Source organism: Choloepus didactylus, chromosome 4 (assembly GCF_015220235.1).
Source record: "Choloepus didactylus isolate mChoDid1 chromosome 4, mChoDid1.pri, whole genome shotgun sequence".
Taxonomy (NCBI): Eukaryota; Metazoa; Chordata; class Mammalia; order Pilosa; family Megalonychidae; genus Choloepus; species Choloepus didactylus.
Window position 1 is genome coordinate 19,578,969 of NC_051310.1, and position 14,670 is coordinate 19,593,638.

A 14,670-nucleotide genomic window follows, 5' to 3' on the forward strand; every position below is an offset into this window, starting at 1 on the left:
AGGGTACAAGATCAATATCTAGAAATCAATTGTATTTCTATACACTAGCAATGAACAATCTGAAAATGAAATTAAGAAAGCAATTCCACTTACAATAGCATCAAGAAGAATAAAATACTTGGGAATAAATTTAACAAAGAAAGCACAAAATTTGTACTCTGAAAACTATAAAATATTGTTGAAAGAAATAAGAGAAGGCCTACATAAATGGCGAGATATCCCATGTTCATGGATTGAAAGATTTCATTAGGCTATAATACCCAGTTTTCAAGTAAATATTAGGTGTTACTGTAAAGGTATTTTGTAGATGTGGTTAACATCTATAACCATTGACTTTAAGTAGCTTTTCTTCATTAAACTGGGTGGGCCTCATAAAATCAGTTGAAAAGCCTTAAAAGAAAAAGTGAGGTTTCCCTGAGAAAGAAATCCTGCCTGTCAACTACAGCTCAATTACTGCTGGAGAGCTTCCAGTCTGCTGGCCTGCCTTATGTATTTCAGGCTTGCCAGCCCATGTAAGTCAATTCCTTGAAATCTCTCTCTCTCTCCCTTTCTGGTAGAACCCAAACTGAAACATGGCAACCATCCCCAAATTGATCTACAGGTTCAATGTGAACCCATTCAAAATCTCAGCTGCCTTTTTTTCTTTTTCTTTCTTTCTTTCTTTTTTTTTTTTTTTTAACAGATATTGACAAGCGAATCCTAAAATTCATATGAAAATGCAAGGGACCCAGAATAGCCAAAACAATATTGAGGAAGAGGAAAAAATTTGGAGAATTCGTAACTCCTGGTTTCAAGACTTACTGTGAAGCAACACACAAGAGAGTGTGGTGCTGGCATGAGGACAGACATGTAGAGAATATCAGTGAATTAAAATTGAGAGCCTAGAAATAAAACCTCACACCTATGGTCAATTGATTTTCAAGAAAGTCAACAGGGAAAAGAATAGTCTTTTCAACAAATGGTACTGGGATAACTGATACCCACATGCAAAAAAAGTAAAGTAAGACTTCTATCTCACACAATATAAACAAATTAACTCAAAATGGATCCTGGACCTAAATGTAAGAGCTAAAACTATAAAACTTTTAGTAGAAAACATGGGAGAAAATCTTCATGACCTTGGGTTAGGAAATGGTTTATTAGATATGACATCAGAAGCACAAGCAACAAAAGAAAAATAGATAAACTGGACATCATCAAAACTAAAAACTTCAGTAATACAAAGGATACCATAAAGAAAGTAAAAAGGTAGACAACAGATTGGGAGAAAAGTTTTGCCAATCATATAGGTGACAAGAGACTTATATCTTGAATATATAAAGGACTCTCACAACTCAATAATAAAAAGACAAATAATCCAATTAAAAAATGGCAAAAGGATCTGAACAGATATTTCTCTAAAGAAAATATACAAATGACCAATAAGAATTGGAAAACATGCTCAGATGCTCAACACTGTTAGTCATCTGGGAAATGCAATTCCAAATCACAATGAGATACCACTTCACACACCCTGGGATGGCTATAATAAAAAAGACATTATATCAAGTGTTGTTGTTCATGTGGGGAAAACAGGAACTCTCACGCACTGCTTGTGGGAATGTAAAATGGTGCAGACCCTTTGGAAAACACTCTTGACAGCTCCTCAAAAGTTAAATCTGAAGTTACCATATGACCCCACAATTCCACTCCTAGGTATGTACCCCAAAGAACTGCAAATATATGTCCATGCAAAAATGGGCACATGAATATTCATAGCAGCAAAAATAGATTGGGGTGATGAATGCACAACTGTATGAAGATACTGTAAACAGTTGATTGTACACCATGGATGATTGTATGGTACATGAATATATCTCAATAAAACTGAATTTTAAAAAATTCTGCTTACGTTTTATTGGCCAGTAGTCACATGGTCACATTTAACTATGGAGGCTGGGAGATATAGTTTTTTAGTAAAGTACATCATTGCCTTGAATCAAATTAGTGTTGTGTTGCTAAAGACAATAGATACTGTGTAGCAACTAGGTGTTTCTCTTCTATTTTTAATTTTATTGAAATAAAATTCAAATACCATACAATTCACCCATTTGAAGTACATAAAATTCAGTAGCTTTTCATATATTCACATAGGTATTATGTGAATATATGACCAAAAAGTGGAAACAATCCAAATGTCCATCAACTGATGAAGAGGTAAATAATAGAATTCCATCAAAAAAAAAAAAAGGAAAGACATACTGACATGCTACAATATGGATAAATATGGATGAAACTTGAAAACTTATGCTAAGTTAAAGAAGCCACTCACAAGGGAGCACGTATTCTATGATTCCATTTTATATGAAATGTTCAGAATAGGCAAATCTATAGAGGTAGAAAATAAATTAGTGAGTAGTTGCCCAGAACTGGAGGGGATGGGGACATTAGGGGTGTGGGGTTTCTTTTTGGGGTAATGAAAATGTTCTAAAATTGATTATGATGACAGAAGCATACCTATGTGAATATATGAAAAGCTACTGAATTTTATGTACTTCAAATGGGTGAATTGTATGGTATTTGAATTTTATTTCAATAAAATTAAAAATAGAAAAGAAACACCTAGTTGCTACACAGTATCTATTGTCTTTAGCAACACAACACTAATTTGATTCAAGGCAATGATGTACTTCACTAAAAAACTATATCTCCCAGCCTCCATAGTTAAATGTGACCATGTGACTACTGGCCAATAAAACGTAAGCAGAATTTTTTAAAATTCAGTTTTATTGAGATATATTCATGTACCATACAATCATCCATGGTGTACAATCAACTGTTCACAGTATCTTCATACAGTTGTGCATTCATCACCCCAATCTATTTTTGAACATTTTCCTTACACCAGAAAGCATAAGAATAAGAATAAAAAATAAAAGTTAAAATGAACTCTCAAATCATCCCATCCCACCCTATTTTTTTTTAGTTTTTGTCCCCATTCTTCTACTCATCCATCCATACACTGGATAAAGGGAATGTGATACACCAGGTTTGCACAAACACACAGTCACCCCTTGTAAGCTACATTGTTATACAATCATCTTCAAGAGTCAAGGTTACTATTGGATTGCAGTTTGATAGTTTCAGGTATTTACTTCTAGTTATTCCAATGCATTAAAACCTAAAAAAAGTTTATCTATATAGTGCGTAAGAATGTCCACCAGAGTGACCTCTTGACTCCATTTGAAATCTCTCAGCCACTGAAGCTTTATTTTGCTTCATTTCACATCCCCTTTTGGTCAAGAAGATGTTCTCAATCCCATGATGCTGGATCCAGCTTCATCCCCAGGAGTCATATCCTGCATTGCCAGAGAGATTTACACCCCTGGGAGTCAGATCCCATGTAGGGTGGAGGGCAGTGTGTCCACCTGCCAAGCTGGCCTAGCTAGAGAGAGAAGGCCACATCTGAGCAACAAAGTGGCACTCAGGGAGAGACTCTTAGACCCAATCATAAGCAGGTTTAGCCTCTCTTTTGCAGTAATGAGCTTCCTAAGGGCAAGCCCCAGGGTAGAGGGCTTGGCACATCAAACCGTCAGTTCTCAATGTCTGTGAGAACATCAGCAACAATCCAGGTGAGGAAGTCCAACACTTAAGCATTTTCCCCCAGCTCCCCAGGGGAGACCTGCTATATATTTTTATTCTCTGCCCAAATTACTTTGGTATGTGTTGTTATTTCACACAGACCTATAAAATCCTGCACCAAATAAACATCTCTTCCCTTGGTCTCACATGGAAGTTAAAGTTTTAAAACACAGTCACTATTGACCTTTACCCTTTGGCCTGATTTGCCCTAGTCCTAACCAAATCTGCTTCATTCATATCTCTAATTGAAGTCTGGACTCTTTTTCAGCTTTTTTAACAGTTCTATATGCGCTAATACTGACATTCATATCTGCCAAGCTCTAGCTCTGAGTTCCAGGTGTCACACAGATACCCAAAGTTCCAGAGACTGGTCAGGTCATACACAAAGGGATCAGCATCTCAGAATTTGGAGATAGCCATTACAACTCAGGAATAGACGTGACTGCTGTAAGAGCTTACAATCTAGGGACCATTACAATAATTGTTCCCTGGATAAGCTGTGCTCTAAGGTTCAATTCTGAGTTTACGCATTGTAGTTAGTCCATATTGGTGAGGCATTACAGTGTTTGCCTTTGTTTCTGGCGTACTTCACTCAAAATCATAAGCAGATGTTTTTGTGGGTCTTCTCAGAAGGCTGCTTAAAGGGAATGGATTCAGTTGGACGAGGTGCACTTTTGTCCTCTTCTACTTCCTCTTATAGTGGCCTGGAACTCAGGTTTGTTGGCTGGATATCTAGCAACTACTTAGGGGCATGAGTTGACCTTGAGGATGAAAATCACATGCTGAGAAAGGGAGAATGAAAACTAGGAGCCTGGGTCCTTTATGATACCATGGATCCATACCCTGTCAGTCTTAGATTGCTTACCACTGGGCTTCTTTTACATGAAGGTGAAACAAACTTTTATCTTATTTAAGTTTCTGTTATTGTTGGTTTTTCTCTTTTATGGAGCAGATCCTAATCCTAAATGACATCCTAAACCCAAGTTAGCCAAGGTTGCTAGAATGCAGTGGAAGCAATATTCATAGCCTTTCCCCTTTCTCCTCAATCATGTTGGCATTGTAGTTTCAGAGGTGAGGGATCATTCAGTGAGTTCAGGAGACCAAGCTGCCTGAAACAAAGAATTCCTGTGGGAGAGAAGTGGGAGATAATGTGGGAAATGCAGGAGGGAAACAGATTGCAGGGGCTGAGATGAGGCGTGTTCTGGTTTGGATATTTTATGTCCCCCCAAAAGAGCCATGATCTTTTAACCCAATCTTTTTTGAGTGGAAACTTTTTTTTTTTTTATTAAATTCAGTTTTATTGAAATACATTCATACACCTTACAATCATCCATGATATACAATCCACTGTCCACAGTATGATAACATAGTTATGCGTTCATCACCACAATCTATCTCTGAACATTTTCCTTACATCAGAAAGAACCAGAACAAGAATAAAAAATAAAAGTGAAAAAAGAACACCCAAATCATCCCCCCATCCCACCCCATTTGTCCTTTAGTTTTTATCCCCATTTTTCTACTCATCCATACACTAGATAAAGGGGGTGTGATCCACAAGGTCTTCACAATCACACTGTCACCCCTTGTAATCTACATTATTATGTAATTGTCTTCAGGAGTCCACACTGCTGGGTTGGAGTTTGGTAGTTTCAGGTATTTACTTCTAGCTATTCCAATACATTAAAACCTAAGAGGTGTTATCTATATAGTGCATAAGAATGTCCACCAGAGTGACCTCTTGACTCCATTTGAAATCTCTCAGCCACTGAAACTGTTTCGTCTCATTTTGCATTTGAGTGGAAACTTTTGACTGAGTGTTTCTGTGGAGATGTGACTCAATCAGTCGTGGGTGGGATATCTGATTACATTATTTCCATGGAGATGTGGGCCCTGCCCATTTAGGGTGGGTCTTAATTAAAACACTGTGATCCTATAAGAGAGCTCACAGACAGGAGTTCAGAGCAGCTGAAAGAGACTTTTGGAGAAAAGCTAAGAGCTGACACTGATGCTGACACTCAGAGATGCTTGGAGATGTTTGGAGATGCTAGCCCAGAGTTTGCTCTGGAGAAGCTAAGAGAGATAAGCATAGATGTTTTGGAGAAAGTCATTTTGAAAGCAGACACCAGCCATGTGTCTTCCCAGCTAACAGAGGTTTTCCAGATGCCATTGCCCTTTCTTCAGTGGAGGTATCCTCTGTTGATGCCTTAGTTTGTACACTTTTATGGCTGTAGAACTATAAATTTGTAGCCAAATAAATCCCCTAGTAATAGGAAGTAGCTTCTTAGGCCTTACACCTAAAGCACAAGCAACAAAAGAAACTCCCCCAAATCAAAAGCTTCTGTGCATCAAAAAGCTGTCAAAAAGGTGAAGAGGCAGCCAACACAATGGGAGAAAATATTTGGAAACTATATATCTGATAAGAGACTGATATCCTGCATATATAAAGATATCCTACAACTCAACAACAGTAGTATAAACAGCCCAATTATAAAATGAGCAAAGCATATGAAAAGGTATTTTTCCAAAGAGGAAATACAAATGGCTAAAAAACACCTGGAAAAGTGTTCATCCTTACTTGCTATTAGGGAAATGCAAATCAAAACCACAATGAGATATCATCTCACACCAATAATAATGGCTGCCATTAAACAACAAATGCTGAAGAGGATGTGGAGAAATTGGAACTCACTCATTGCTGGTGAGAATGTATAATGGTACAGCCATTAGGTATTGAACTATCCTATGATCTGGCAATTCCACTTCTCGGTATATACCCAGAAGATTTGAAGGCAGTGACATGAACAGACATTTGTACACCGATGTTCATAGCAGGACTGTTCACAAATTGCCAAGAGATGGAAACAACCCAAGTGTCCTTCAACAGATGAGTGGATAAACAAAATGTGGTATATACATAAGATGGAATATTATGCAGTGGTAAGAAGGAACAAGGTCCTGAAACATATGGCAACATGGATGCAACTTGAAGACATAATGCTGACTGAAATAAGTCACACACAAAAGAAGTGATATTATATGTTACCACTTCTATGAATTCTCTGAACAATATAAAAATCAATGTCTTATAATATATAATATTGGGGACCTAGTGATAGAAGCTAGTGAGGGGGAATGATAATCTACTATGTTCATATATGTTGATGGTGAATTCAAAGATATGGGAATGGATGGGGTGATGATTGATTGTTAATGGGATTATAAGTATCAGAGCTGTATTGAAAGCGAATAGGATTGAAAAGGATTGTTTAAAGGTATGTTTCCCACAGATCAGCACCACAAATATAGATAGGTGCTTGCACGATATACTTCTAAGGTATGTCACTAGCTCAGAGAGCTGAGGACAGAAAGGTATATGGGAATAATCTACCTATTGCATCCTAGGGACTATAATTAAAAGGAATACCATACTAGTATAAACAATTACTAGGGACAAATAATTAAGGTTAGCAAGCCCTACAAGGTGTTTGGGGTCATGAGAATTGTTTAAAATGGAGAGTGATGAGGATTGTACAACTAAGTGATGATAATGTAAGATATGGATGGATTATCATGGCCATAACATATGCTGTATGAACTTAGAAACCCCCTACTTTATAAATCAAGCCCTCAATCTTGAGGGTTGCTCAAGTGAAACTTATGGTTATAAAGGGGAGGCTAAGCCCATGTATAATTATGTCTAGAAATCATCTCCAGAGAACCTCTTTTGTTGCTCAAATGTGGACATTCTCTTTCTAAGCCTAACAGTGCAAATAAATTCATCACCCTCCCCCCGTCATGGGACAGGCCCCCCAGATGAATGAGTCTGCCTGATGACGTGGGACATGGATTCTGGGAATGAGCCTGACCCTGGCTCGAGGGATTGAGAATGCCTTTTTGGCCATAAGTGGGAAAAGAAAGGCAACAAAATAAGGTTTTAGTGGCTAAGAGAATTCAAACAGAGTCAACAGGCTGTCCTGGAGGTTATTCCTATACAAGCTTCACTTAGATATGCCAAATGACTACAGTATGATAAGCCAAGTCAACATATTCCTGAAAACCCTAAAGAACACCTGGATCCCTACCTGATACTCTAATAAAAGTTAACACTAAGTTTATTCTTCAGAAACTTAAATCCTTCAGAGAACTCCTATGCCATCCAAGTCCCCAAACCCAGAGGCAATAGCCTCTTCAAGAACATCAACTAGATGTGTCCCCTTTTCTAAAAGGCAATTCACTTCTGGTGTTTTGCATTCTGGCAGCATTAGCAAACTGAAACAGATTTTGGTAGCAAAGAAGTGGGGTGCTGCTGCTGAGTTTGCAAATACCAAACATGTTAGAATGGCCTTTTTTTTTCTTTGTTAAAAAGCAGTTTTATTGAGATATATTCACATACCATGTAATCCATCCAAAGTGTACAATCAATGGCTTTTACTATAATCACAGATTTATACACTCATCACCACAACCAATTTTAGAACATTTTCATTACTCAAAAAGAAAAACCCCATCCCCCTTAGCCCTCTAGCAATCACCTCTCAATCTCTTTATCCTTCTTCAGCCCTATATGATCACTAATCTAATTCTGTCTCTATAGATTTATTTATATTTACATTTTATACAACTGGAATCATATAATAAATAGTATTTTGTTTCTGGTCTCTTTTACTTAGCATTTTTAAAAGTTATTATTATTTTTTAATTAGAGAATTGTAGGTTTACATAAAAGTCATGTAAAAAATACAATGTTCCCATATACCCTTCTATTGTTGACACTTTGCATTGGTGTGACACCTCTGTTACAATTGATGAAAGAATACTGAAATATTGCCGTCAACTATAGCCCACAGTTTGCATTAGGTGTATTTTTTCCCATATACCACCCTACTATTAACACCTTGTAATAGTGATGTTCATTTGTTATAATTCATAAAACATACATTAAAAACATTTCTGTATCTGTACTAGTAACCACAGTCATTGTCCACAACAGGGTTCGCTGTGTTAAACAGTCAGTCTCATGCTTTATCCTCTAACTCTCCTTCTAATAACATACATGACCCCAAACTTCCCCTTTCAGCCACATTCACACATGTAATTCATTGCTTCTAATCATACTCACAAGAGTGTGTTACCATCACCTCTATCCATTTCCAAACATTTACAATCAACATAATTAGAAATTCTGTACAAATTAAGCATCAGCTCCCCATTCTCTACCCCCATTCTACTTCCTGATAATCTACATTCTAGTTTCTAACTGTATGAGTTTTCTTACTATAATTAGTTCCTATCAATGAGATCATAACAATATTTGTCCTTTTGCATCTGCCTTATTTCATTCAACATAATGTCCCCAAGGTTCATCCAGGTTGTTGCATGCATCAGGACTTCATTCCTTCTTACAGTTGAATAATATTCCGTTGTATGTATATACCACATTTTATTTCTCTGTTCATTGGTTGATGGGCACTTAGGTTGTTTCTATCTTTTGGCAATTGTGAATAATGCCACTATGAACATTGGTGTGCAAATGTCTGTTCATGTCCCTGCTTCAGTTCTTCCAAGATATCCCGAGTAGCAGGACTGCCAGGTCATAAGGCAACTCTATACTTAGCTTCCTGAGGAACCGCCAAATCGTCCTCCACAGTGGCTGCACCATTTTACATTCCCGCCAGCAGTGAATGAGTGCTCCTATTTCTCCACATCCTTTTGCAGTTTTCTGTTTTTTTAATAGGGGCCATTCTAGTAGGTGTGAAATGATATCACATTGTGGTTTTCATTTGCATTTTCCTGATGGCTAGTGATGTTGAGCATTTTTCATGTGGTTTTTAGTCATTTGTATTTCTTCTTTGGAAAAATGTCTATTCAAGTCTTTTGTCCATTTTTAAATTGGGTTGTTTGTCTTTTTATTATTGAGTTGTGGATGTCCTTATATATACTGGATATTAAACCTTATCAGATATGTGATTTCCAAATATTTTCTCCACTGAGTAGGCTGCCTTTCCACTTTCTTGACAAAGTTCTTTGAAGTACAAAAGTTTTTAATTTAGAGGTCTCATTTATCTATTTTTTTCTTCCATTGCTTGTGCTTTGGCTGTAAAGTCTAAGAAACCATTGCCTAACACCAGGTCCTAAAGATGCTTCCCTACATTTTATTCTAGGACTTTTAGGTCCTGACTCTATTATTTAGGTCTTTGATCCATTTTGAGTTAATTTTGTATAAGGTGTGAGAATGGGGTCCTCTTTCATTCTACATACGGATACCCTGTTATCCCAGCATCGTTTGTTGAAGAGACTATTCTGTCCCAGTTGAGTGGACTTGGCAGCCTCTTCTGTCAGGAAAGCAATCCCTAGGAGAATAGAAAGCCAGGAGCCAGGAGCCAGGTTTCTGATCCTAGATCTAGTTCTGACCAGCCTGGGCACCTTAATCAAGTGGCATAGCTTCTTTGGGCCTCAGTTTCCTCCTGCAGTGGTCTGGCAGCACGGTCGGCTCAGGGACCCCAGGTGCATTGTCTGCTGCAGTCCACAGCATCCTGCTCCCCAGGCAGCCCCATGTGTGTGTGGGGGGGGTGGTGAGGAGAGGGCAGGTGGCCAATGCCACCACCAGTTGGAAAGTCCTTGCTGGGCTGCCACCCCAGCTTGCACACACAGTGGCTGCCAGAAACCACCTTTTAAATGGATAAGGGGAAGATTCTGGAAGAAATGTGAGGAGCTTCATAGAAAAGGCCTATATTGCTTTAAAGAGACTGTTGGTAGAAAGATGGACTCTAAAGACACTTCTGATGAGGCTTTGGACAGAAATGATGAATGTTTCATTGCCAACTGGAAGAAAGGTGACCCTTGTTTTAAAGTGGCAGAGAATTTGGAAAAATTGAGTCTCGTGTTGGATGGAAGGCAGAATTTGAAAGTGATGGGCTAGGATACTTAGCTGAAGAGATTTTGAAACTAAATGTCAAAAATGCAGCCTGGCTTCTCCTTCCAGCTTATAATAAAATGCAGCAGGAAAGAGATAAGCTAAGAACTGAACTCTTGGGTACAAAGAAACCAGAAATTGATGGTCTGGAAAACTCTGGACTTCCAGAAAGCAAAACCCCAGTGGCTACAGCCCCACATGAGGATTTAACAGAACTTGGAACTAGCCAGCCATTTCAGTACAAGCCAGGGCTGGAGATGGAGTTATCCAGAAAGGACTTGTGGAAAGTCCTATTGTCTAATAGTTCTGACCCCTGTAAGCTGCACGCCAAGCCAACAAATTTTTTTGCAAGGTCTGTATGGACTAGAGGGGGTGGAGAAGGGACAAATTGAGGAAAGGATGACTTCAAAGGCAGAACCTTGGAAGCTAAAGTCTGAAGCCAAGAAATCTCAGACAAGGAGAATGGAGCAACTTATGAGTGTGAAAAGGGTGAGTTTGTCCCAGAAGGCAGTGGGTGGGTCTTCTGCATCCATGCTTAGGAAGAGTGCTGCTGCCCCAGGCCTCAGGGAGGGTGGAGTACATTCCCTGAGGATTAGACAGAGTCTGGCCACCACTCCACTGTTCAGAGAGGGGAGTGGATATGTTGTCTCCCCAATGTGTGGATATGTTGGAGCACCCACTCCAGGGTGTAGAGAGAAAAGCACTGCCACAGAGGTCCTTGGAAAGGGTTGGACTCCTGTTTTCTCAAAGCCCAAGGATAAAACATCATTCTATAAATGACTTTCAGACTTTGGAATCTAATTAAGTATGCCCTGTTTTGGTCCTGTGAACCCTGTTTTCCTTTCAATTTCTCCCTATGGCAATGGGGATGTTTATCCTTTGACTGTTCCTCCTTTGTATATTGGCAGTAGATAACTTGTTCTGAGTTTCACAGGTCCACAGCCAGAGGAGAATATGAGGACTTTGTATTTATCCATATTGTGATGGAATGAATTTTATTTCTGCATTTGGAAAGAACATGCTTTTTGGGGGGTCCAGGGAGTGGAATGTGCCAGTTTGGCTATATTATGTCCCCCCAAAAGAACCATGATCTTTTAGCCCAATCTTGTTGAGTGGAAACTTGATTGAGTGTTTCTGTGGAGATGTGATTCAATCAACTGTGGGTGAGACCTTTGATTAAATTATTTCCATGGAGGTGTGGACCCCACTCATTCAGGGTGGGTCTTATTTAAATTCCTGGGATCCTATAAGGGAGCTCACAGACAGAAGGAGCTCAGAGCAGCTGAGAGAGACTTTTGGTCAGCTAAGAACTAAGAGCTGACATTGACACTTGGAGAAGCTTGGAGATATTTGGAGATGCTAGCCCAGAGTTTGCTCCAGAGAAGCTAAGAGAGACAAGCCCAGAGACATTTTGGAGAAAGCCATTTTGAAACCAGAACCCAGGAGCAAAAGATCAGCAGACACCAGCCATGTGCCTTTCCAGTTAACAGAAATTTTCCAGATGCCATAAGCCTTTCTTCAGTGAAGGTATCCTTTTGTTGATGCTTTAATTTGGACACTTTTTTTCTTCACTTTTCCCCCCTTTATTAGAGAAGTTGTGGTTTTACAGAACAATGATGTAAAATACAGGATTACCCTACACCACCCCACCACCAACACTTTGCATTGGTGTGGAACATTTTTTACCATGGATAATACCACATTTTTATAATTGTACTATTAATTAAAGTCCATGGTTTAAGTTAGGGGTCACTATTTATATAGCATCATTCTGTGGATTTTTTTTTAAATTTTTACTCCATTGCCATATATACAATCTAATATTTCCCCTTTTAATCACATTCCGATATATATTTCAGTGCTGTTACTTGTCTGATATGTTTTAAAAGCATAACTCTGGCTGCTGTGTGAGAATGGACTGTAGAGGGTAAGGGTGGAAGCAAGGAGACAGTTACAAGGCATCTGTGATAATTTGGGTGAGGACTGATGAGGGCATGGACCACGGCAGTAGCAGAGTAAATGGGGAGAAGTGGTTTGAATTCTGGATTATTTTCAAGGGGATAAGTGGTTTGAATTCTGATTATTTTGAAGGTACAGCAAACAGGATTTCCTGATAGGTTGGATGTGGGGTGTGAGAGAATGAGGAATCAAGGATGCGATAAGGTTTTCCTGGCTTAAGGAGAGAGAAGAATTGAGTTGTCATCGATTAATAGGTGTAAGATTGTGAGAGGAGTATGTTAAAGGGGGTTGGTGGGGGAATATTAGTTCAGTTATGGACATGTTATGTTTGAAATGTTTCATTAGGCAGTCAAGAAGAGATGCCAAAGGCAGGTGGATCTGCGGCTGAACTGCAGGGAGTATTCTGGACTGGGGACATAAATGAAAGGTTCACCGTACATAGTTGGGGCTTAAAGAGAATATAGAAAAGAGGACCATGGGCCTGAGCACCTTGCAGTTAAAAGGTCTGCTAGAGGGAATGAATTCTATCACAGAAACAGAGAGAATCTCAGGTTATTCTCAAGTAATAAACACCTATGATAGCCAGATTTCTTTTGCATGGTGGTTACTGGGCAATCTTTATAAGCCAGAAGAAGCTGTTTCAGCTGTGCCACTTCATTTCTCAGCAGGGTAACTTGAGTCTGCAGTTTACCATTTAATGAACTCCAGTCCTCTGCTTTTTTCTGTCAAGATTGAACCCAGAATTTAGTTTGGACACTTTTATGGCTGCAGAACTGTAAATCTGTAGCCAAATAAATCCCCTTCATAAAAGCCAATCCATTTCTGGAATTTTGCATGATGCCAGCATTAGCAAACCAGAACATGGAGGTTACAATTTATTCTGCAGGTAAAGAGGCATGGAATACACCAAAATGAAAGGAATACTTGGGAAAGATTCCTTGTGCACACACTAAGCTAAGTAATTCAATGATGGCAAGCTAAATTTGCCCAGTGTGGGGAAGAGAGAGCAAATATAGTAATGAGCCCAGACATTAACTGTTGCAGCCATGTAGATTTAAGTCACAAACAAACCATCTTTGAATCAATGCTCAGCATCTTCAAGAAGGTAATGACAGTGAAACACAAATATGCAGGGGGCTTGTTTTCATTACACAAACTGCTCCCATCTTCCAGGCCTTTTACCGTCCTTGCCTCATAGAAGACGAAAGTCTTATAGTCTATATCTTCAAACCTACCCCTCACCTCACAGGTTTCTGGTTGACTCTTTGCAGATCCCAGAAATCTTTGTTGCCCTCAAAACCTGGCCCATGTGGGCTGGTTATAAGAGTCAACTTGGATTTTTCTATTATCACTCATTTCTCAAGAGCTTCAAAACCCATCTTCTTTCATTAGCCTACCAGGTTCTTATAATTTTCTGTAAAGTAGGTAGAGCTATAGGCAATCCCCTTTTCTCAGAAGGTGAAACTAAGGCATGATAAACTGATGATTTGAAATGGCCTGGAATAAAATCCAGGTCTCCCGACCCTCTGACTATGATCACTGCATTACCGCGGCTTCTTCCCAGGCTGTGACATTCAGCTTCACCTTCATGGTGGGTACCCAGGTTCCATCAGGGGCTCCAATTCGGCCTTTGCCTCCTCATCTTCTCTGGATTGGTTCTCCACACTTCTCCCCATTGCTTGTAAATAACACTTGTCCTCTTCCTCAAACATTTCTGGAGCTTTAAAAGGCCGTCTTGAGGGGTATCAGATTACCCTAAACATTGAATTTTCATAATTTATATTGCTGAATTCCCAAGGAATTTGGGATCACTGGGGACTTAGGAGTGTGAGCTCTGGCATTTTGGAATAATCTGACAAGTCAGCTGGATGACTCCCTGTGTGTCAGTTTACTCATAAAATGGGCAAAACAATTTGCCTACGTCACAGACTGTTGTCGGGATTAAATGAGCATATGCATGTCAAGGAGTTAGTACAGCACATGGCAAAGCAAGTTCTCAGAAGATATTAGCTAAGAGAGAAAGGAAAGGGAACATAAAAGTCATCTTCAAATATTTAAATGGCTATAGAAGGTGAGACAAATACTGCATGGGAGAACTAAGACCAGAGAAGAAAAACTACTGGGAAGTTGATTTGCCCTTCAGATAAAGAACATTCTAACCACTGGAGATATCT